The sequence below is a fragment of the Rhinoderma darwinii genome (assembly GCF_050947455.1).
Source record: "Rhinoderma darwinii isolate aRhiDar2 chromosome 5 unlocalized genomic scaffold, aRhiDar2.hap1 SUPER_5_unloc_46, whole genome shotgun sequence".
NCBI classification, from domain to species: Eukaryota; Metazoa; Chordata; class Amphibia; order Anura; family Rhinodermatidae; genus Rhinoderma; species Rhinoderma darwinii.
In genome coordinates this window covers 427,690-449,413 of record NW_027461805.1, presented here as the reverse complement: position 1 = coordinate 449,413, position 21,724 = coordinate 427,690, and the positions used below count along the sequence as shown (strand labels likewise).

General features: G+C 47.9%; 15 non-coding genes across 15 annotated transcripts; all 15 read left to right on the top strand.

Annotated features, from left to right (window-relative positions):
• Nucleotides 1–684: 684 nt before the first annotated feature.
• LOC142694735 (U2 spliceosomal RNA) lies at nt 685–875 on the top strand. Its single transcript, XR_012862918.1, has one exon. It is a non-coding gene; the product is annotated as a U2 spliceosomal RNA (small nuclear RNA).
• A 1,284-nt stretch (nt 876–2,159) lies between these two features.
• Nucleotides 2,160–2,350, top strand: LOC142694734 (U2 spliceosomal RNA). Its single transcript, XR_012862917.1, has one exon. It is a non-coding gene; the product is annotated as a U2 spliceosomal RNA (small nuclear RNA).
• A 1,288-nt stretch (nt 2,351–3,638) lies between these two features.
• Nucleotides 3,639–3,829, top strand: LOC142694733 (U2 spliceosomal RNA). The gene has a single exon (XR_012862916.1). It is a non-coding gene; the product is annotated as a U2 spliceosomal RNA (small nuclear RNA).
• Nucleotides 3,830–5,125: 1,296 nt separating this feature from the next.
• On the top strand, nt 5,126–5,316 carry LOC142694732 (U2 spliceosomal RNA). Its single transcript, XR_012862915.1, has one exon. It is a non-coding gene; the product is annotated as a U2 spliceosomal RNA (small nuclear RNA).
• Nucleotides 5,317–6,620: 1,304 nt separating this feature from the next.
• Nucleotides 6,621–6,811, top strand: LOC142694731 (U2 spliceosomal RNA). Its single transcript, XR_012862914.1, has one exon. It is a non-coding gene; the product is annotated as a U2 spliceosomal RNA (small nuclear RNA).
• Nucleotides 6,812–8,103: 1,292 nt separating this feature from the next.
• Nucleotides 8,104–8,294, top strand: LOC142694433 (U2 spliceosomal RNA). The gene has a single exon (XR_012862673.1). It is a non-coding gene; the product is annotated as a U2 spliceosomal RNA (small nuclear RNA).
• Nucleotides 8,295–9,582: 1,288 nt separating this feature from the next.
• LOC142694730 (U2 spliceosomal RNA) lies at nt 9,583–9,773 on the top strand. The gene has a single exon (XR_012862913.1). It is a non-coding gene; the product is annotated as a U2 spliceosomal RNA (small nuclear RNA).
• Nucleotides 9,774–11,061: 1,288 nt separating this feature from the next.
• LOC142694729 (U2 spliceosomal RNA) lies at nt 11,062–11,252 on the top strand. The gene has a single exon (XR_012862912.1). It is a non-coding gene; the product is annotated as a U2 spliceosomal RNA (small nuclear RNA).
• A 1,285-nt stretch (nt 11,253–12,537) lies between these two features.
• Nucleotides 12,538–12,728, top strand: LOC142694727 (U2 spliceosomal RNA). Its single transcript, XR_012862911.1, has one exon. It is a non-coding gene; the product is annotated as a U2 spliceosomal RNA (small nuclear RNA).
• Nucleotides 12,729–14,040: 1,312 nt separating this feature from the next.
• Nucleotides 14,041–14,231, top strand: LOC142694726 (U2 spliceosomal RNA). Its single transcript, XR_012862910.1, has one exon. It is a non-coding gene; the product is annotated as a U2 spliceosomal RNA (small nuclear RNA).
• A 1,280-nt stretch (nt 14,232–15,511) lies between these two features.
• Nucleotides 15,512–15,702, top strand: LOC142694725 (U2 spliceosomal RNA). The gene has a single exon (XR_012862909.1). It is a non-coding gene; the product is annotated as a U2 spliceosomal RNA (small nuclear RNA).
• Nucleotides 15,703–16,990: 1,288 nt separating this feature from the next.
• On the top strand, nt 16,991–17,181 carry LOC142694723 (U2 spliceosomal RNA). Its single transcript, XR_012862907.1, has one exon. It is a non-coding gene; the product is annotated as a U2 spliceosomal RNA (small nuclear RNA).
• Nucleotides 17,182–18,470: 1,289 nt separating this feature from the next.
• On the top strand, nt 18,471–18,661 carry LOC142694722 (U2 spliceosomal RNA). Its single transcript, XR_012862906.1, has one exon. It is a non-coding gene; the product is annotated as a U2 spliceosomal RNA (small nuclear RNA).
• Nucleotides 18,662–19,944: 1,283 nt separating this feature from the next.
• LOC142694721 (U2 spliceosomal RNA) lies at nt 19,945–20,135 on the top strand. The gene has a single exon (XR_012862905.1). It is a non-coding gene; the product is annotated as a U2 spliceosomal RNA (small nuclear RNA).
• A 1,293-nt stretch (nt 20,136–21,428) lies between these two features.
• LOC142694720 (U2 spliceosomal RNA) lies at nt 21,429–21,619 on the top strand. Its single transcript, XR_012862904.1, has one exon. It is a non-coding gene; the product is annotated as a U2 spliceosomal RNA (small nuclear RNA).
• Nucleotides 21,620–21,724: the final 105 nt, after the last annotated feature.

Here is a 21,724-nt window from a genome sequence, read left to right as displayed (position 1 = left end):
TGGAGGTTGTAGGAGCAAGGAGAAGTTGTCTGTAAAGTTGGTGGATGCCTATTTTCCATTTTGCAGTCCCTTGTCTCCCTCTTGTGGCCTCCTGGAGGCAACTAGCTGTGCAAAAAAAAGACAGCCTGGCGGCCGGCTGTTGCAGTGTTGCCCTCTCAGGCAACACTGAGTGACTGACTGAGCCTCACCGTCTTATATAAAGTTCAGACGGAACTTTGCACGTGTCATAGTGGAGCCCTCAGGATTCCAGAGCCAGCTTTCTGACATCATAATGGGGCCTCAGAGATAAAAGCCTGGGCCCAGGCAGTGTTGGTCAGTGCTGCTCAGCAGGCAGCACTGGACTGGACTGGATTACAGCTGATACAAGGTGTGAAGGAACAAGGGGTGGCTGTGGGCATGCACTTGCTGCCGCTGCCAGTGTTTATCTGCATGGCAGCAGGGCATTTGGGCGTTGCCAGGAAGGCGTTTTTATGTAGATTCCTCCTCTTTCAGCACTGCATTGTGGTGCAAGCAAAAGAAGCAAATCCTGTCTGGCTTCCTCTCCGGCCTTTATTCACCTCCCGTGTAGCTGTGAGTGTGTGAGCCTGCAGGGCCCCATGGAATTGCCTAGAAGTAGGCTGAATCGCTGCAAGGGCTGAACAGCAGTATCGGGCAGGCTCGGGCAACGCGCGGCCCGTTCGGGTTATCGCTTCTCGGCCTTTTGGCTAAGATCAAGTGTAGTATCTGTTCTTATCAGTTTAATATCTGATACGTCCCCTATCTGGGGACCATATATTAAATGGATTTTTAGAACAGGGAGATGGAAATAGAGCTTGCTCTGTCCACTCCACGCATTGACCTGGTATTGCAGTATTTCCAGGACCGGTGCACCCTTTCCTTATGTGTTGACTAAAAGCAGATTCCAAAAGTGTTTTTTGTCTTTGCTATTGTTTCTGTCTTTCTGAAGGGATCTCCCCTTTTAATCCCATTATTTCAACACCTGTTGGACAATGCATGAGTGATAATGAGCTCATTGATTAAATGCAATTAATGAATAGATTGCCACCTCTTGTTGTGTGTCGTCTGTGTTTCTGTGTTTCCGGCATTTCACATTGGAACACCTCATTCACCTTCCTTGTCTTCTCTCCGCCCTCCCTTTTAGGTAAGTTAAAGAGCTGCACCTGAGCCAGCCACTGATTGATTGATTGATTGATTGATTGATTGATTGATTGATTGATTGATGCAGCACAACAGTCAAATAGTGGAGTGGAGTAGGGGAACAGCAAACAGCCAATAAAGCAGCCCGCCCGCTCGCCTGCCCGCCACAATGGACCTACCTGTGTACACTAGATGGATGTGATGGAATGTACTGTCGTCCCTACATTTCAAGAAGAAGTAAGAATTGCAGTTGCAACAAAGCCTTGCTTGCCTACAAAGAGAGCAGCAATTTGGATTTGTTACTATGTTACCTAGAAGAATAACAAACTGTGCAAGGATGGAGGTTGTAGGAGCAAGGAGAAGTTGTCTGTAAAGTTGGTGGATGCCTATTTTCCATTTTGCAGTCCCTTGTCTCCCTCTTGTGGCCTCCTGGAGGCAACTAGCTGTGCAAAAAAAAGACAGCCTGGCGGCCGGCTGTTGCAGTGTTGCCCTCTCAGGCAACACTGAGTGACTGACTGAGCCTCACCGTCTTATATAAAGTTCAGACGGAACTTTGCACGTGTCATAGTGGAGCCCTCAGGATTCCAGAGCCAGCTTTCTGACATCATAATGGGGCCTCAGAGATAAAAGCCTGGGCCCAGGCAGTGTTGGTCAGTGCTGCTCAGCAGGCAGCACTGGACTGGACTGGATTACAGCTGATACAAGGTGTGAAGGAACAAGGGGTGGCTGTGGGCATGCACTTGCTGCCGCTGCCAGTGTTTATCTGCATGGCAGCAGGGCATTTGGGCGTTGCCAGGAAGGCGTTTTTATGTAGATTCCTCCTCTTTCAGCACTGCATTGTGGTGCAAGCAAAAGAAGCAAATCCTGTCTGGCTTCCTCTCCGGCCTTTATTCACCTCCCGTGTAGCTGTGAGTGTGTGAGCCTGCAGGGCCCCATGGAATTGCCTAGAAGTAGGCTGAATCGCTGCAAGGGCTGAACAGCAGTATCGGGCAGGCTCGGGCAACGCGCGGCCCGTTCGGGTTATCGCTTCTCGGCCTTTTGGCTAAGATCAAGTGTAGTATCTGTTCTTATCAGTTTAATATCTGATACGTCCCCTATCTGGGGACCATATATTAAATGGATTTTTAGAACAGGGAGATGGAAATAGAGCTTGCTCTGTCCACTCCACGCATTGACCTGGTATTGCAGTATTTCCAGGACCGGTGCACCCTTTCCTTATGTGTTGACTAAAAGCAGATTCCAAAAGTGTTTTTTGTCTTTGCTATTGTTTCTGTCTTTCTGAAGGGATCTCCCCTTTTAATCCCATTATTTCAACACCTGTTGGACAATGCATGAGTGATAATGAGCTCATTGATTAAATGCAATTAATGAATAGATTGCCACCTCTTGTTGTGTGTCGTCTGTGTTTCTGTGTTTCCGGCATTTCACATTGGAACACCTCATTCACCTTCCTTGTCTTCTCTCCGCCCTCCCTTTTAGGTAAGTTAAAGAGCTGCACCTGAGCCAGCCACTGATTGATTGATTGATTGATTGATTGATTGATTGATTGATTGATTGATTGATGCAGCACAACAGTCAAATAGTGGAGTGGAGTAGGGGAACAGCAAACAGCCAATAAAGCAGCCCGCCCGCTCGCCTGCCCGCCACAATGGACCTACCTGTGTACACTAGATGGATGTGATGGAATGTACTGTCGTCCCTACATTTCAAGAAGAAGTAAGAATTGCAGTTGCAACAAAGCCTTGCTTGCCTACAAAGAGAGCAGCAATTTGGATTTGTTACTATATTACCTAGAAGAATAACAAACTGTGCAAGGATGGAGGTTGTAGGAGCAAGGAGAAGTTGTCTGTAAAGTTGGTGGATGCCTATTTTCCATTTTGCAGTCCCTTGTCTCCCTCTTGTGGCCTCCTGGAGGCAACTAGCTGTGCAAAAAAAAGACAGCCTGGCGGCCGGCTGTTGCAGTGTTGCCCTCTCAGGCAACACTGAGTGACTGACTGAGCCTCACCGTCTTATATAAAGTTCAGACGGAACTTTGCACGTGTCATAGTGGAGCCCTCAGGATTCCAGAGCCAGCTTTCTGACATCATAATGGGGCCTCAGAGATAAAAGCCTGGGCCCAGGCAGTGTTGGTCAGTGCTGCTCAGCAGGCAGCACTGGACTGGACTGGATTACAGCTGATACAAGGTGTGAAGGAACAAGGGGTGGCTGTGGGCATGCACTTGCTGCCGCTGCCAGTGTTTATCTGCATGGCAGCAGGGCATTTGGGCGTTGCCAGGAAGGCGTTTTTATGTAGATTCCTCCTCTTTCAGCACTGCATTGTGGTGCAAGCAAAAGAAGCAAATCCTGTCTGGCTTCCTCTCCGGCCTTTATTCACCTCCCGTGTAGCTGTGAGTGTGTGAGCCTGCAGGGCCCCATGGAATTGCCTAGAAGTAGGCTGAATCGCTGCAAGGGCTGAACAGCAGTATCGGGCAGGCTCGGGCAACGCGCGGCCCGTTCGGGTTATCGCTTCTCGGCCTTTTGGCTAAGATCAAGTGTAGTATCTGTTCTTATCAGTTTAATATCTGATACGTCCCCTATCTGGGGACCATATATTAAATGGATTTTTAGAACAGGGAGATGGAAATAGAGCTTGCTCTGTCCACTCCACGCATTGACCTGGTATTGCAGTATTTCCAGGACCGGTGCACCCTTTCCTTATGTGTTGACTAAAAGCAGATTCCAAAAGTGTTTTTTGTCTTTGCTATTGTTTCTGTCTTTCTGAAGGGATCTCCCCTTTTAATCCCATTATTTCAACACCTGTTGGACAATGCATGAGTGATAATGAGCTCATTGATTAAATGCAATTAATGAATAGATTGCCACCTCTTGTTGTGTGTCGTCTGTGTTTCTGTGTTTCCGGCATTTCACATTGGAACACCTCATTCACCTTCCTTGTCTTCTCTCCGCCCTCCCTTTTAGGTAAGTTAAAGAGCTGCACCTGAGCCAGCCACTGATTGATTGATTGATTGATTGATTGATTGATTGATTGATTGATTGATTGATTGATTGATGCAGCACAACAGTCAAATAGTGGAGTGGAGTAGGGGAACAGCAAACAGCCAATAAAGCAGCCCGCCCGCTCGCCTGCCCGCCACAATGGACCTACCTGTGTACACTAGATGGATGTGATGGAATGTACTGTCGTCCCTACATTTCAAGAAGAAGTAAGAATTGCAGTTGCAACAAAGCCTTGCTTGCCTACAAAGAGAGCAGCAATTTGGATTTGTTACTATGTTACCTAGAAGAATAACAAACTGTGCAAGGATGGAGGTTGTAGGAGCAAGGAGAAGTTGTCTGTAAAGTTGGTGGATGCCTATTTTCCATTTTGCAGTCCCTTGTCTCCCTCTTGTGGCCTCCTGGAGGCAACTAGCTGTGCAAAAAAAAGACAGCCTGGCGGCCGGCTGTTGCAGTGTTGCCCTCTCAGGCAACACTGAGTGACTGACTGAGCCTCACCGTCTTATATAAAGTTCAGACGGAACTTTGCACGTGTCATAGTGGAGCCCTCAGGATTCCAGAGCCAGCTTTCTGACATCATAATGGGGCCTCAGAGATAAAAGCCTGGGCCCAGGCAGTGTTGGTCAGTGCTGCTCAGCAGGCAGCACTGGACTGGACTGGATTACAGCTGATACAAGGTGTGAAGGAACAAGGGGTGGCTGTGGGCATGCACTTGCTGCCGCTGCCAGTGTTTATCTGCATGGCAGCAGGGCATTTGGGCGTTGCCAGGAAGGCGTTTTTATGTAGATTCCTCCTCTTTCAGCACTGCATTGTGGTGCAAGCAAAAGAAGCAAATCCTGTCTGGCTTCCTCTCCGGCCTTTATTCACCTCCCGTGTAGCTGTGAGTGTGTGAGCCTGCAGGGCCCCATGGAATTGCCTAGAAGTAGGCTGAATCGCTGCAAGGGCTGAACAGCAGTATCGGGCAGGCTCGGGCAACGCGCGGCCCGTTCGGGTTATCGCTTCTCGGCCTTTTGGCTAAGATCAAGTGTAGTATCTGTTCTTATCAGTTTAATATCTGATACGTCCCCTATCTGGGGACCATATATTAAATGGATTTTTAGAACAGGGAGATGGAAATAGAGCTTGCTCTGTCCACTCCACGCATTGACCTGGTATTGCAGTATTTCCAGGACCGGTGCACCCTTTCCTTATGTGTTGACTAAAAGCAGATTCCAAAAGTGTTTTTTGTCTTTGCTATTGTTTCTGTCTTTCTGAAGGGATCTCCCCTTTTAAGCCCATTATTTCAACACCTGTTGGACAATGCATGAGTGATAATGAGCTCATTGATTAAATGCAATTAATGAATAGATTGCCACCTCTTGTTGTGTGTCGTCTGTGTTTCTGTGTTTCCGGCATTTCACATTGGAACACCTCATTCACCTTCCTTGTCTTCTCTCCGCCCTCCCTTTTAGGTAAGTTAAAGAGCTGCACCTGAGCCAGCCACTGATTGATTGATTGATTGATTGATTGATTGATTGATTGATTGATTGATTGATTGATTGATTGATTGATGCAGCACAACAGTCAAATAGTGGAGTGGAGTAGGGGAACAGCAAACAGCCAATAAAGCAGCCCGCCCGCTCGCCTGCCCGCCACAATGGACCTACCTGTGTACACTAGATGGATGTGATGGAATGTACTGTCGTCCCTACATTTCAAGAAGAAGTAAGAATTGCAGTTGCAACAAAGCCTTGCTTGCCTACAAAGAGAGCAGCAATTTGGATTTGTTACTATGTTACCTAGAAGAATAACAAACTGTGCAAGGATGGAGGTTGTAGGAGCAAGGAGAAGTTGTCTGTAAAGTTGGTGGATGCCTATTTTCCATTTTGCAGTCCCTTGTCTCCCTCTTGTGGCCTCCTGGAGGCAACTAGCTGTGCAAAAAAAAGACAGCCTGGCGGCCGGCTGTTGCAGTGTTGCCCTCTCAGGCAACACTGAGTGACTGACTGAGCCTCACCGTCTTATATAAAGTTCAGACGGAACTTTGCACGTGTCATAGTGGAGCCCTCAGGATTCCAGAGCCAGCTTTCTGACATCATAATGGGGCCTCAGAGATAAAAGCCTGGGCCCAGGCAGTGTTGGTCAGTGCTGCTCAGCAGGCAGCACTGGACTGGACTGGATTACAGCTGATACAAGGTGTGAAGGAACAAGGGGTGGCTGTGGGCATGCACTTGCTGCCGCTGCCAGTGTTTATCTGCATGGCAGCAGGGCATTTGGGCGTTGCCAGGAAGGCGTTTTTATGTAGATTCCTCCTCTTTCAGCACTGCATTGTGGTGCAAGCAAAAGAAGCAAATCCTGTCTGGCTTCCTCTCCGGCCTTTATTCACCTCCCGTGTAGCTGTGAGTGTGTGAGCCTGCAGGGCCCCATGGAATTGCCTAGAAGTAGGCTGAATCGCTGCAAGGGCTGAACAGCAGTATCGGGCAGGCTCGGGCAACGCGCGGCCCGTTCGGGTTATCGCTTCTCGGCCTTTTGGCTAAGATCAAGTGTAGTATCTGTTCTTATCAGTTTAATATCTGATACGTCCCCTATCTGGGGACCATATATTAAATGGATTTTTAGAACAGGGAGATGGAAATAGAGCTTGCTCTGTCCACTCCACGCATTGACCTGGTATTGCAGTATTTCCAGGACCGGTGCACCCTTTCCTTATGTGTTGACTAAAAGCAGATTCCAAAAGTGTTTTTTGTCTTTGCTATTGTTTCTGTCTTTCTGAAGGGATCTCCCCTTTTAATCCCATTATTTCAACACCTGTTGGACAATGCATGAGTGATAATGAGCTCATTGATTAAATGCAATTAATGAATAGATTGCCACCTCTTGTTGTGTGTCGTCTGTGTTTCTGTGTTTCCGGCATTTCACATTGGAACACCTCATTCACCTTCCTTGTCTTCTCTCCGCCCTCCCTTTTAGGTAAGTTAAAGAGCTGCACCTGAGCCAGCCACTGATTGATTGATTGATTGATTGATTGATTGATTGATTGATTGATTGATTGATTGATGCAGCACAACAGTCAAATAGTGGAGTGGAGTAGGGGAACAGCAAACAGCCAATAAAGCAGCCCGCCCGCTCGCCTGCCCGCCACAATGGACCTACCTGTGTACACTAGATGGATGTGATGGAATGTACTGTCGTCCCTACATTTCAAGAAGACGTAAGAATTGCAGTTGCAACAAAGCCTTGCTTGCCTACAAAGAGAGCAGCAATTTGGATTTGTTACTATGTTACCTAGAAGAATAACAAACTGTGCAAGGATGGAGGTTGTAGGAGCAAGGAGAAGTTGTCTGTAAAGTTGGTGGATGCCTATTTTCCATTTTGCAGTCCCTTGTCTCCCTCTTGTGGCCTCCTGGAGGCAACTAGCTGTGCAAAAAAAAGACAGCCTGGCGGCCGGCTGTTGCAGTGTTGCCCTCTCAGGCAACACTGAGTGACTGACTGAGCCTCACCGTCTTATATAAAGTTCAGACGGAACTTTGCACGTGTCATAGTGGAGCCCTCAGGATTCCAGAGCCAGCTTTCTGACATCATAATGGGGCCTCAGAGATAAAAGCCTGGGCCCAGGCAGTGTTGGTCAGTGCTGCTCAGCAGGCAGCACTGGACTGGACTGGATTACAGCTGATACAAGGTGTGAAGGAACAAGGGGTGGCTGTGGGCATGCACTTGCTGCCGCTGCCAGTGTTTATCTGCATGGCAGCAGGGCATTTGGGCGTTGCCAGGAAGGCGTTTTTATGTAGATTCCTCCTCTTTCAGCACTGCATTGTGGTGCAAGCAAAAGAAGCAAATCCTGTCTGGCTTCCTCTCCGGCCTTTATTCACCTCCCGTGTAGCTGTGAGTGTGTGAGCCTGCAGGGCCCCATGGAATTGCCTAGAAGTAGGCTGAATCGCTGCAAGGGCTGAACAGCAGTATCGGGCAGGCTCGGGCAACGCGCGGCCCGTTCGGGTTATCGCTTCTCGGCCTTTTGGATAAGATCAAGTGTAGTATCTGTTCTTATCAGTTTAATATCTGATACGTCCCCTATCTGGGGACCATATATTAAATGGATTTTTAGAACAGGGAGATGGAAATAGAGCTTGCTCTGTCCACTCCACGCATTGACCTGGTATTGCAGTATTTCCAGGACCGGTGCACCCTTTCCTTATGTGTTGACTAAAAGCAGATTCCAAAAGTGTTTTTTGTCTTTGCTATTGTTTCTGTCTTTCTGAAGGGATCTCCCCTTTTAAGCCCATTATTTCAACACCTGTTGGACAATGCATGAGTGATAATGAGCTCATTGATTAAATGCAATTAATGAATAGATTGCCACCTCTTGTTGTGTGTCGTCTGTGTTTCTGTGTTTCCGGCATTTCACATTGGAACACCTCATTCACCTTCCTTGTCTTCTCTCCGCCCTCCCTTTTAGGTAAGTTAAAGAGCTGCACCTGAGCCAGCCACTGATTGATTGATTGATTGATTGATTGATTGATTGATTGATTGATTGATTGATGCAGCACAACAGTCAAATAGTGGAGTGGAGTAGGGGAACAGCAAACAGCCAATAAAGCAGCCCGCCCGCTCGCCTGCCCGCCACAATGGACCTACCTGTGTACACTAGATGGATGTGATGGAATGTACTGTCGTCCCTACATTTCAAGAAGACGTAAGAATTGCAGTTGCAACAAAGCCTTGCTTGCCTACAAAGAGAGCAGCAATTTGGATTTGTTACTATGTTACCTAGAAGAATAACAAACTGTGCAAGGATGGAGGTTGTAGGAGCAAGGAGAAGTTGTCTGTAAAGTTGGTGGATGCCTATTTTCCATTTTGCAGTCCCTTGTCTCCCTCTTGTGGCCTCCTGGAGGCAACTAGCTGTGCAAAAAAAAGACAGCCTGGCGGCCGGCTGTTGCAGTGTTGCCCTCTCAGGCAACACTGAGTGACTGACTGAGCCTCACCGTCTTATATAAAGTTCAGACGGAACTTTGCACGTGTCATAGTGGAGCCCTCAGGATTCCAGAGCCAGCTTTCTGACATCATAATGGGGCCTCAGAGATAAAAGCCTGGGCCCAGGCAGTGTTGGTCAGTGCTGCTCAGCAGGCAGCACTGGACTGGACTGGATTACAGCTGATACAAGGTGTGAAGGAACAAGGGGTGGCTGTGGGCATGCACTTGCTGCCGCTGCCAGTGTTTATCTGCATGGCAGCAGGGCATTTGGGCGTTGCCAGGAAGGCGTTTTTATGTAGATTCCTCCTCTTTCAGCACTGCATTGTGGTGCAAGCAAAAGAAGCAAATCCTGTCTGGCTTCCTCTCCGGCCTTTATTCACCTCCCGTGTAGCTGTGAGTGTGTGAGCCTGCAGGGCCCCATGGAATTGCCTAGAAGTAGGCTGAATCGCTGCAAGGGCTGAACAGCAGTATCGGGCAGGCTCGGGCAACGCGCGGCCCGTTCGGGTTATCGCTTCTCGGCCTTTTGGCTAAGATCAAGTGTAGTATCTGTTCTTATCAGTTTAATATCTGATACGTCCCCTATCTGGGGACCATATATTAAATGGATTTTTAGAACAGGGAGATGGAAATAGAGCTTGCTCTGTCCACTCCACGCATTGACCTGGTATTGCAGTATTTCCAGGACCGGTGCACCCTTTCCTTATGTGTTGACTAAAAGCAGATTCCAAAAGTGTTTTTTGTCTTTGCTATTGTTTCTGTCTTTCTGAAGGGATCTCCCCTTTTAAGCCCATTATTTCAACACCTGTTGGACAATGCATGAGTGATAATGAGCTCATTGATTAAATGCAATTAATGAATAGATTGCCACCTCTTGTTGTGTGTCGTCTGTGTTTCTGTGTTTCCGGCATTTCACATTGGAACACCTCATTCACCTTCCTTGTCTTCTCTCCGCCCTCCCTTTTAGGTAAGTTAAAGAGCTGCACCTGAGCCAGCCACTGATTGATTGATTGATTGATTGATTGATTGATTGATTGATTGATTGATTGATGCAGCACAACAGTCAAATAGTGGAGTGGAGTAGGGGAACAGCAAACAGCCAATAAAGCAGCCCGCCCGCTCGCCTGCCCGCCACAATGGACCTACCTGTGTACACTAGATGGATGTGATGGAATGTACTGTCGTCCCTACATTTCAAGAAGAAGTAAGAATTGCAGTTGCAACAAAGCCTTGCTTGCCTACAAAGAGAGCAGCAATTTGGATTTGTTACTATGTTACCTAGAAGAATAACAAACTGTGCAAGGATGGAGGTTGTAGGAGCAAGGAGAAGTTGTCTGTAAAGTTGGTGGATGCCTATTTTCCATTTTGCAGTCCCTTGTCTCCCTCTTGTGGCCTCCTGGAGGCAACTAGCTGTGCAAAAAAAAGACAGCCTGGCGGCCGGCTGTTGCAGTGTTGCCCTCTCAGGCAACACTGAGTGACTGACTGAGCCTCACCGTCTTATATAAAGTTCAGACGGAACTTTGCACGTGTCATAGTGGAGCCCTCAGGATTCCAGAGCCAGCTTTCTGACATCATAATGGGGCCTCAGAGATAAAAGCCTGGGCCCAGGCAGTGTTGGTCAGTGCTGCTCAGCAGGCAGCACTGGACTGGACTGGATTACAGCTGATACAAGGTGTGAAGGAACAAGGGGTGGCTGTGGGCATGCACTTGCTGCCGCTGCCAGTGTTTATCTGCATGGCAGCAGGGCATTTGGGCGTTGCCAGGAAGGCGTTTTTATGTAGATTCCTCCTCTTTCAGCACTGCATTGTGGTGCAAGCAAAAGAAGCAAATCCTGTCTGGCTTCCTCTCCGGCCTTTATTCACCTCCCGTGTAGCTGTGAGTGTGTGAGCCTGCAGGGCCCCATGGAATTGCCTAGAAGTAGGCTGAATCGCTGCAAGGGCTGAACAGCAGTATCGGGCAGGCTCGGGCAACGCGCGGCCCGTTCGGGTTATCGCTTCTCGGCCTTTTGGCTAAGATCAAGTGTAGTATCTGTTCTTATCAGTTTAATATCTGATACGTCCCCTATCTGGGGACCATATATTAAATGGATTTTTAGAACAGGGAGATGGAAATAGAGCTTGCTCTGTCCACTCCACGCATTGACCTGGTATTGCAGTATTTCCAGGACCGGTGCACCCTTTCCTTATGTGTTGACTAAAAGCAGATTCCAAAAGTGTTTTTTTGTCTTTGCTATTGTTTCTGTCTTTCTGAAGGGATCTCCCCTTTTAATCCCATTATTTCAACACCTGTTGGACAATGCATGAGTGATAATGAGCTCATTGATTAAATGCAATTAATGAATAGATTGCCACCTCTTGTTGTGTGTCGTCTGTGTTTCTGTGTTTCCGGCATTTCACATTGGAACACCTCATTCACCTTCCTTGTCTTCTCTCCGCCCTCCCTTTTAGGTAAGTTAAAGAGCTGCACCTGAGCCAGCCACTGATTGATTGATTGATTGATTGATTGATTGATTGATTGATTGATTGATGCAGCACAACAGTCAAATAGTGGAGTGGAGTAGGGGAACAGCAAACAGCCAATAAAGCAGCCCGCCCGCTCGCCTGCCCGCCACAATGGACCTACCTGTGTACACTAGATGGATGTGATGGAATGTACTGTCGTCCCTACATTTCAAGAAGAAGTAAGAATTGCAGTTGCAACAAAGCCTTGCTTGCCTACAAAGAGAGCAGCAATTTGGATTTGTTACTATGTTACCTAGAAGAATAACAAACTGTGCAAGGATGGAGGTTGTAGGAGCAAGGAGAAGTTGTCTGTAAAGTTGGTGGATGCCTATTTTCCATTTTGCAGTCCCTTGTCTCCCTCTTGTGGCCTCCTGGAGGCAACTAGCTGTGCAAAAAAAAGACAGCCTGGCGGCCGGCTGTTGCAGTGTTGCCCTCTCAGGCAACACTGAGTGACTGACTGAGCCTCACCGTCTTATATAAAGTTCAGACGGAACTTTGCACGTGTCATAGTGGAGCCCTCAGGATTCCAGAGCCAGCTTTCTGACATCATAATGGGGCCTCAGAGATAAAAGCCTGGGCCCAGGCAGTGTTGGTCAGTGCTGCTCAGCAGGCAGCACTGGACTGGACTGGATTACAGCTGATACAAGGTGTGAAGGAACAAGGGGTGGCTGTGGGCATGCACTTGCTGCCGCTGCCAGTGTTTATCTGCATGGCAGCAGGGCATTTGGGCGTTGCCAGGAAGGCGTTTTTATGTAGATTCCTCCTCTTTCAGCACTGCATTGTGGTGCAAGCAAAAGAAGCAAATCCTGTCTGGCTTCCTCTCCGGCCTTTATTCACCTCCCGTGTAGCTGTGAGTGTGTGAGCCTGCAGGGCCCCATGGAATTGCCTAGAAGTAGGCTGAATCGCTGCAAGGGCTGAACAGCAGTATCGGGCAGGCTCGGGCAACGCGCGGCCCGTTCGGGTTATCGCTTCTCGGCCTTTTGGCTAAGATCAAGTGTAGTATCTGTTCTTATCAGTTTAATATCTGATACGTCCCCTATCTGGGGACCATATATTAAATGGATTTTTAGAACAGGGAGATGGAAATAGAGCTTGCTCTGTCCACTCCACGCATTGACCTGGTATTGCAGTATTTCCAGGACCGGTGCACCCTTTCCTTATGTGTTGACTAAAAGCAGATTCCAAAAGTGTTTTTTGTCTTTGCTATTGTTTCTGTCTTTCTGAAGGGATCTCCCCTTTTAATCCCATTATTTCAACACCTGTTGGACAATGCATGAGTGATAATGAGCTCATTGATTAAATGCAATTAATGAATAGATTGCCACCTCTTGTTGTGTGTCGTCTGTGTTTCTGTGTTTCCGGCATTTCACATTGGAACACCTCATTCACCTTCCTTGTCTTCTCTCCGCCCTCCCTTTTAGGTAAGTTAAAGAGCTGCACCTGAGCCAGCCACTGATTGATTGATTGATTGATTGATTGATTGATTGATTGATTGATTGATTGATTGATTGATTGATTGATTGATTGATGCAGCACAACAGTCAAATAGTGGAGTGGAGTAGGGGAACAGCAAACAGCCAATAAAGCAGCCCGCCCGCTCGCCTGCCCGCCACAATGGACCTACCTGTGTACACTAGATGGATGTGATGGAATGTACTGTCGTCCCTACATTTCAAGAAGAAGTAAGAATTGCAGTTGCAACAAAGCCTTGCTTGCCTACAAAGAGAGCAGCAATTTGGATTTGTTACTATGTTACCTAGAAGAATAACAAACTGTGCAAGGATGGAGGTTGTAGGAGCAAGGAGAAGTTGTCTGTAAAGTTGGTGGATGCCTATTTTCCATTTTGCAGTCCCTTGTCTCCCTCTTGTGGCCTCCTGGAGGCAACTAGCTGTGCAAAAAAAAGACAGCCTGGCGGCCGGCTGTTGCAGTGTTGCCCTCTCAGGCAACACTGAGTGACTGACTGAGCCTCACCGTCTTATATAAAGTTCAGACGGAACTTTGCACGTGTCATAGTGGAGCCCTCAGGATTCCAGAGCCAGCTTTCTGACATCATAATGGGGCCTCAGAGATAAAAGCCTGGGCCCAGGCAGTGTTGGTCAGTGCTGCTCAGCAGGCAGCACTGGACTGGACTGGATTACAGCTGATACAAGGTGTGAAGGAACAAGGGGTGGCTGTGGGCATGCACTTGCTGCCGCTGCCAGTGTTTATCTGCATGGCAGCAGGGCATTTGGGCGTTGCCAGGAAGGCGTTTTTATGTAGATTCCTCCTCTTTCAGCACTGCATTGTGGTGCAAGCAAAAGAAGCAAATCCTGTCTGGCTTCCTCTCCGGCCTTTATTCACCTCCCGTGTAGCTGTGAGTGTGTGAGCCTGCAGGGCCCCATGGAATTGCCTAGAAGTAGGCTGAATCGCTGCAAGGGCTGAACAGCAGTATCGGGCAGGCTCGGGCAACGCGCGGCCCGTTCGGGTTATCGCTTCTCGGCCTTTTGGCTAAGATCAAGTGTAGTATCTGTTCTTATCAGTTTAATATCTGATACGTCCCCTATCTGGGGACCATATATTAAATGGATTTTTAGAACAGGGAGATGGAAATAGAGCTTGCTCTGTCCACTCCACGCATTGACCTGGTATTGCAGTATTTCCAGGACCGGTGCACCCTTTCCTTATGTGTTGACTAAAAGCAGATTCCAAAAGTGTTTTTTGTCTTTGCTATTGTTTCTGTCTTTCTGAAGGGATCTCCCCTTTTAATCCCATTATTTCAACACCTGTTGGACAATGCATGAGTGATAATGAGCTCATTGATTAAATGCAATTAATGAATAGATTGCCACCTCTTGTTGTGTGTCGTCTGTGTTTCTGTGTTTCCGGCATTTCACATTGGAACACCTCATTCACCTTCCTTGTCTTCTCTCCGCCCTCCCTTTTAGGTAAGTTAAAGAGCTGCACCTGAGCCAGCCACTGATTGATTGATTGATTGATTGATTGATTGATTGATTGATTGATGCAGCACAACAGTCAAATAGTGGAGTGGAGTAGGGGAACAGCAAACAGCCAATAAAGCAGCCCGCCCGCTCGCCTGCCCGCCACAATGGACCTACCTGTGTACACTAGATGGATGTGATGGAATGTACTGTCGTCCCTACATTTCAAGAAGAAGTAAGAATTGCAGTTGCAACAAAGCCTTGCTTGCCTACAAAGAGAGCAGCAATTTGGATTTGTTACTATGTTACCTAGAAGAATAACAAACTGTGCAAGGATGGAGGTTGTAGGAGCAAGGAGAAGTTGTCTGTAAAGTTGGTGGATGCCTATTTTCCATTTTGCAGTCCCTTGTCTCCCTCTTGTGGCCTCCTGGAGGCAACTAGCTGTGCAAAAAAAAGACAGCCTGGCGGCCGGCTGTTGCAGTGTTGCCCTCTCAGGCAACACTGAGTGACTGACTGAGCCTCACCGTCTTATATAAAGTTCAGACGGAACTTTGCACGTGTCATAGTGGAGCCCTCAGGATTCCAGAGCCAGCTTTCTGACATCATAATGGGGCCTCAGAGATAAAAGCCTGGGCCCAGGCAGTGTTGGTCAGTGCTGCTCAGCAGGCAGCACTGGACTGGACTGGATTACAGCTGATACAAGGTGTGAAGGAACAAGGGGTGGCTGTGGGCATGCACTTGCTGCCGCTGCCAGTGTTTATCTGCATGGCAGCAGGGCATTTGGGCGTTGCCAGGAAGGCGTTTTTATGTAGATTCCTCCTCTTTCAGCACTGCATTGTGGTGCAAGCAAAAGAAGCAAATCCTGTCTGGCTTCCTCTCCGGCCTTTATTCACCTCCCGTGTAGCTGTGAGTGTGTGAGCCTGCAGGGCCCCATGGAATTGCCTAGAAGTAGGCTGAATCGCTGCAAGGGCTGAACAGCAGTATCGGGCAGGCTCGGGCAACGCGCGGCCCGTTCGGGTTATCGCTTCTCGGCCTTTTGGCTAAGATCAAGTGTAGTATCTGTTCTTATCAGTTTAATATCTGATACGTCCCCTATCTGGGGACCATATATTAAATGGATTTTTAGAACAGGGAGATGGAAATAGAGCTTGCTCTGTCCACTCCACGCATTGACCTGGTATTGCAGTATTTCCAGGACCGGTGCACCCTTTCCTTATGTGTTGACTAAAAGCAGATTCCAAAAGTGTTTTTTGTCTTTGCTATTGTTTCTGTCTTTCTGAAGGGATCTCCCCTTTTAATCCCATTATTTCAACACCTGTTGGACAATGCATGAGTGATAATGAGCTCATTGATTAAATGCAATTAATGAATAGATTGCCACCTCTTGTTGTGTGTCGTCTGTGTTTCTGTGTTTCCGGCATTTCACATTGGAACACCTCATTCACCTTCCTTGTCTTCTCTCCGCCCTCCCTTTTAGGTAAGTTAAAGAGCTGCACCTGAGCCAGCCACTGATTGATTGATTGATTGATTGATTGATTGATTGATTGATTGATTGATTGATGCAGCACAACAGTCAAATAGTGGAGTGGAGTAGGGGAACAGCAAACAGCCAATAAAGCAGCCCGCCCGCTCGCCTGCCCGCCACAATGGACCTACCTGTGTACACTAGATGGATGTGATGGAATGTACTGTCGTCCCTACATTTCAAGAAGAAGTAAGAATTGCAGTTGCAACAAAGCCTTGCTTGCCTACAAAGAGAGCAGCAATTTGGATTTGTTACTATGTTACCTAGAAGAATAACAAACTGTGCAAGGATGGAGGTTGTAGGAGCAAGGAGAAGTTGTCTGTAAAGTTGGTGGATGCCTATTTTCCATTTTGCAGTCCCTTGTCTCCCTCTTGTGGCCTCCTGGAGGCAACTAGCTGTGCAAAAAAAAGACAGCCTGGCGGCCGGCTGTTGCAGTGTTGCCCTCTCAGGCAACACTGAGTGACTGACTGAGCCTCACCATCTTATATAAAGTTCAGACGGAACTTTGCACGTGTCATAGTGGAGCCCTCAGGATTCCAGAGCCAGCTTTCTGACATCATAATGGGGCCTCAGAGATAAAAGCCTGGGCCCAGGCAGTGTTGGTCAGTGCTGCTCAGCAGGCAGCACTGGACTGGACTGGATTACAGCTGATACAAGGTGTGAAGGAACAAGGGGTGGCTGTGGGCATGCACTTGCTGCCGCTGCCAGTGTTTATCTGCATGGCAGCAGGGCATTTGGGCGTTGCCAGGAAGGCGTTTTTATGTAGATTCCTCCTCTTTCAGCACTGCATTGTGGTGCAAGCAAAAGAAGCAAATCCTGTCTGGCTTCCTCTCCGGCCTTTATTCACCTCCCGTGTAGCTGTGAGTGTGTGAGCCTGCAGGGCCCCATGGAATTGCCTAGAAGTAGGCTGAATCGCTGCAAGGGCTGAACAGCAGTATCGGGCAGGCTCGGGCAACGCGCGGCCCGTTCGGGTTATCGCTTCTCGGCCTTTTGGCTAAGATCAAGTGTAGTATCTGTTCTTATCAGTTTAATATCTGATACGTCCCCTATCTGGGGACCATATATTAAATGGATTTTTAGAACAGGGAGATGGAAATAGAGCTTGCTCTGTCCACTCCACGCATTGACCTGGTATTGCAGTATTTCCAGGACCGGTGCACCCTTTCCTTATGTGTTGACTAAAAGCAGATTCCAAAAGTGTTTTTTGTCTTTGCTATTGTTTCTGTCTTTCTGAAGGGATCTCCCCTTTTAATCCCATTATTTCAACACCTGTTGGACAATGCATGAGTGATAATGAGCTCATTGATTAAATGCAATTAATGAATAGATTGCCACCTCTTGTTGTGTGTCGTCTGTGTTTCTGTGTTTCCGGCATTTCACATTGGAACACCTCATTCACCTTCCTTGTCTTCTCTCCGCCCTCCCTTTTAGGTAAGTTAAAGAGCTGCACCTGAGCCAGCCACTGATTGATTGATTGATTGATTGATTGATTGATTGATTGATTGATTGATTGATTGCAGCACAACAGTCAAATAGTGGAGTGGAGTAGGGGAACAGCAAACAGCCAATAAAGCAGCCCGCCCGCTCGCCTGCCCGCCACAATGGACCTACCTGTGTACACTAGATGGATGTGATGGAATGTACTGTCGTCCCTACATTTCAAGAAGAAGTAAGAATTGCAGTTGCAACAAAGCCTTGCTTGCCTACAAAGAGAGCAGCAATTTGGATTTGTTACTATGTTACCTAGAAGAATAACAAACTGTGCAAGGATGGAGGTTGTAGGAGCAAGGAGAAGTTGTCTGTAAAGTTGGTGGATGCCTATTTTCCATTTTGCAGTCCCTTGTCTCCCTCTTGTGGCCTCCTGGAGGCAACTAGCTGTGCAAAAAAAAGACAGCCTGGCGGCCGGCTGTTGCAGTGTTGCCCTCTCAGGCAACACTGAGTGACTGACTGAGCCTCACCGTCTTATATAAAGTTCAGACGGAACTTTGCACGTGTCATAGTGGAGCCCTCAGGATTCCAGAGCCAGCTTTCTGACATCATAATGGGGCCTCAGAGATAAAAGCCTGGGCCCAGGCAGTGTTGGTCAGTGCTGCTCAGCAGGCAGCACTGGACTGGACTGGATTACAGCTGATACAAGGTGTGAAGGAACAAGGGGTGGCTGTGGGCATGCACTTGCTGCCGCTGCCAGTGTTTATCTGCATGGCAGCAGGGCATTTGGGCGTTGCCAGGAAGGCGTTTTTATGTAGATTCCTCCTCTTTCAGCACTGCATTGTGGTGCAAGCAAAAGAAGCAAATCCTGTCTGGCTTCCTCTCCGGCCTTTATTCACCTCCCGTGTAGCTGTGAGTGTGTGAGCCTGCAGGGCCCCATGGAATTGCCTAGAAGTAGGCTGAATCGCTGCAAGGGCTGAACAGCAGTATCGGGCAGGCTCGGGCAACGCGCGGCCCGTTCGGGTTATCGCTTCTCGGCCTTTTGGCTAAGATCAAGTGTAGTATCTGTTCTTATCAGTTTAATATCTGATACGTCCCCTATCTGGGGACCATATATTAAATGGATTTTTAGAACAGGGAGATGGAAATAGAGCTTGCTCTGTCCACTCCACGCATTGACCTGGTATTGCAGTATTTCCAGGACCGGTGCACCCTTTCCTTATGTGTTGACTAAAAGCAGATTCCAAAAGTGTTTTTTGTCTTTGCTATTGTTTCTGTCTTTCTGAAGGGATCTCCCCTTTTAATCCCATTATTTCAACACCTGTTGGACAATGCATGAGTGATAATGAGCTCATTGATTAAATGCAATTAATGAATAGATTGCCACCTCTTGTTGTGTGTCGTCTGTGTTTCTGTGTTTCCGGCATTTCACATTGGAACACCTCATTCACCTTCCTTGTCTTCTCTCCGCCCTCCCTTTTAGGTAAGTTAAAGAGCTGCACCTGAGCCAGCCACTGATTGATTGATTGATTGATTGATTGATTGATTGATTGATTGATTGATTGATTGATGCAGCACAACAGTCAAATAGTGGAGTGGAGTAGGGGAACAGCAAACAGCCAATAAAGCAGCCCGCCCGCTCGCCTGCCCGCCACAATGGACCTACCTGTGTACACTAGATGGATGTGATGGAATGTACTGTCGTCCCTACATTTCAAGAAGAAGTAAGAATTGCAGTTGCAACAAAGCCTTGCTTGCCTACAAAGAGAGCAGCAATTTGGATTTGTTACTATGTTACCTAGAAGAATAACAAACTGTGCAAGGATGGAGGTTGTAGGAGCAAGGAGAAGTTGTCTGTAAAGTTGGTGGATGCCTATTTTCCATTTTGCAGTCCCTTGTCTCCCTCTTGTGGCCTCCTGGAGGCAACTAGCTGTGCAAAAAAAAGACAGCCTGGCGGCCGGCTGTTGCAGTGTTGCCCTCTCAGGCAACACTGAGTGACTGACTGAGCCTCACCGTCTTATATAAAGTTCAGACGGAACTTTGCACGTGTCATAGTGGAGCCCTCAGGATTCCAGAGCCAGCTTTCTGACATCATAATGGGGCCTCAGAGATAAAAGCCTGGGCCCAGGCAGTGTTGGTCAGTGCTGCTCAGCAGGCAGCACTGGACTGGACTGGATTACAGCTGATACAAGGTGTGAAGGAACAAGGGGTGGCTGTGGGCATGCACTTGCTGCCGCTGCCAGGCATGGCAGCAGGGCATTTGGGCGTTGCCAGGAAGGCGTTTTTATGTAGATTCCTCCTCTTTCAGCACTGCATTGTGGTGCAAGCAAAAGAAGCAAATCCTGTCTGGCTTCCTCTCCGGCCTTTATTCACCTCCCGTGTAGCTGTGAGTGTGTGAGCCTGCAGGGCCCCATGGAATTGCCTAGAAGTAGGCTGAATCGCTGCAAGGGCTGAACAGCAGTATCGGGCAGGCTCGGGCAACGCGCGGCCCGTTCGGGTTATCGCTTCTCGGCCTTTTGGCTAAGATCAAGTGTAGTATCTGTTCTTATCAGTTTAATATCTGATACGTCCCCTATCTGGGGACCATATATTAAATGGATTTTTAGAACAGGGAGATGGAAATAGAGCTTGCTCTGTCCACTCCACGCATTGACCTGGTATTGCAGTATTTCCAGGACCGGTGCACCCTTTCCTTATGTGTTGACTAAAAGCAGATTCCAAAAGTGTTTTTTGTCTTTGCTATTGTTTCTGTCTTTCTGAAGGGATCTCCCCTTTTAATCCCATTATTTCAACACCTGTTGGACAATGCATGAGTGATAATGAGCTCATTGATTAAATGCAATTAATGAATAGATTGCCACCTCTTGTTGTGTGTCGTCTGTGTTTCTGTGTTTCCGGCATTTCACATTGGAACACCTCATTCACCTTCCTTGTCTTCTCTCCGCCCTCCCTTTTAGGTAAGTTAAAGAGCTGCACCTGAGCCAGCCACTTGATTGATTGATTGATTGATTGATTGATTGATTGATTGATTGATTGATTGATTGATGCAGCACAACAGTCAAATAGTGGAGTGGAGTAGGGGAACAGCAAACAGCCAATAAAGCAGCCCGCCCGCTCGCCTGCCCGCCACAATGGACCTACCTGTGTACACTAGATGGATGTGATGGAATGTACTGTCGTCCCTACATTTCAAGAAGAAGTAAGAATTGCAGTTGCAACAAAGCCTTGCTTGCCTACAAAGAGAGCAGCAATTTGGATTTGTTACTATGTTACCTAGAAGAATAACAAACTGTGCAAGGATGGAGGTTGTAGGAGCAAGGAGAAGTTGTCTGTAAAGTTGGTGGATGCCTATTTTCCATTTTGCAGTCCCTTGTCTCCCTCTTGTGGCCTCCTGGAGGCAACTAGCTGTGCAAAAAAAAGACAGCCTGGCGGCCGGCTGTTGCAGTGTTGCCCTCTCAGGCAACACTGAGTGACTGACTGAGCCTCACCGTCTTATATAAAGTTCAGACGGAACTTTGCACGTGTCATAGTGGAGCCCTCAGGATTCCAGAGCCAGCTTTCTGACATCATAATGGGGCCTCAGAGATAAAAGCCTGGGCCCAGGCAGTGTTGGTCAGTGCTGCTCAGCAGGCAGCACTGGACTGGACTGGATTACAGCTGATACAAGGTGTGAAGGAACAAGGGGTGGCTGTGGGCATGCACTTGCTGCCGCTGCCAGTGTTTATCTGCATGGCAGCAGGGCATTTGGGCATTGCCAGGAAGGCGTTTTTATGTAGATTCCTCCTCTTTCAGCACTGCATTGTGGTGCAAGCAAAAGAAGCAAATCCTGTCTGGCTTCCTCTCCGGCCTTTATTCACCTCCCGTGTAGCTGTGAGTGTGTGAGCCTGCAGGGCCCCATGGAATTGCCTAGAAGTAGGCTGAATCGCTGCAAGGGCTGAACAGCAGTATCGGGCAGGCTCGGGCAACGCGCGGCCCGTTCGGGTTATCGCTTCTCGGCCTTTTGGCTAAGATCAAGTGTAGTATCTGTTCTTATCAGTTTAATATCTGATACGTCCCCTATCTGGGGACCATATATTAAATGGATTTTTAGAACAGGGAGATGGAAATAGAGCTTGCTCTGTCCACTCCACGCATTGACCTGGTATTGCAGTATTTCCAGGACCGGTGCACCCTTTCCTTATGTGTTGACTAAAAGCAGATTCCAAAAGTGTTTTTTGTCTTTGCTATTGTTTCTGTCTTTCTGAAGGGATCTCCCCTTTTAATCCCATTATTTCAACACC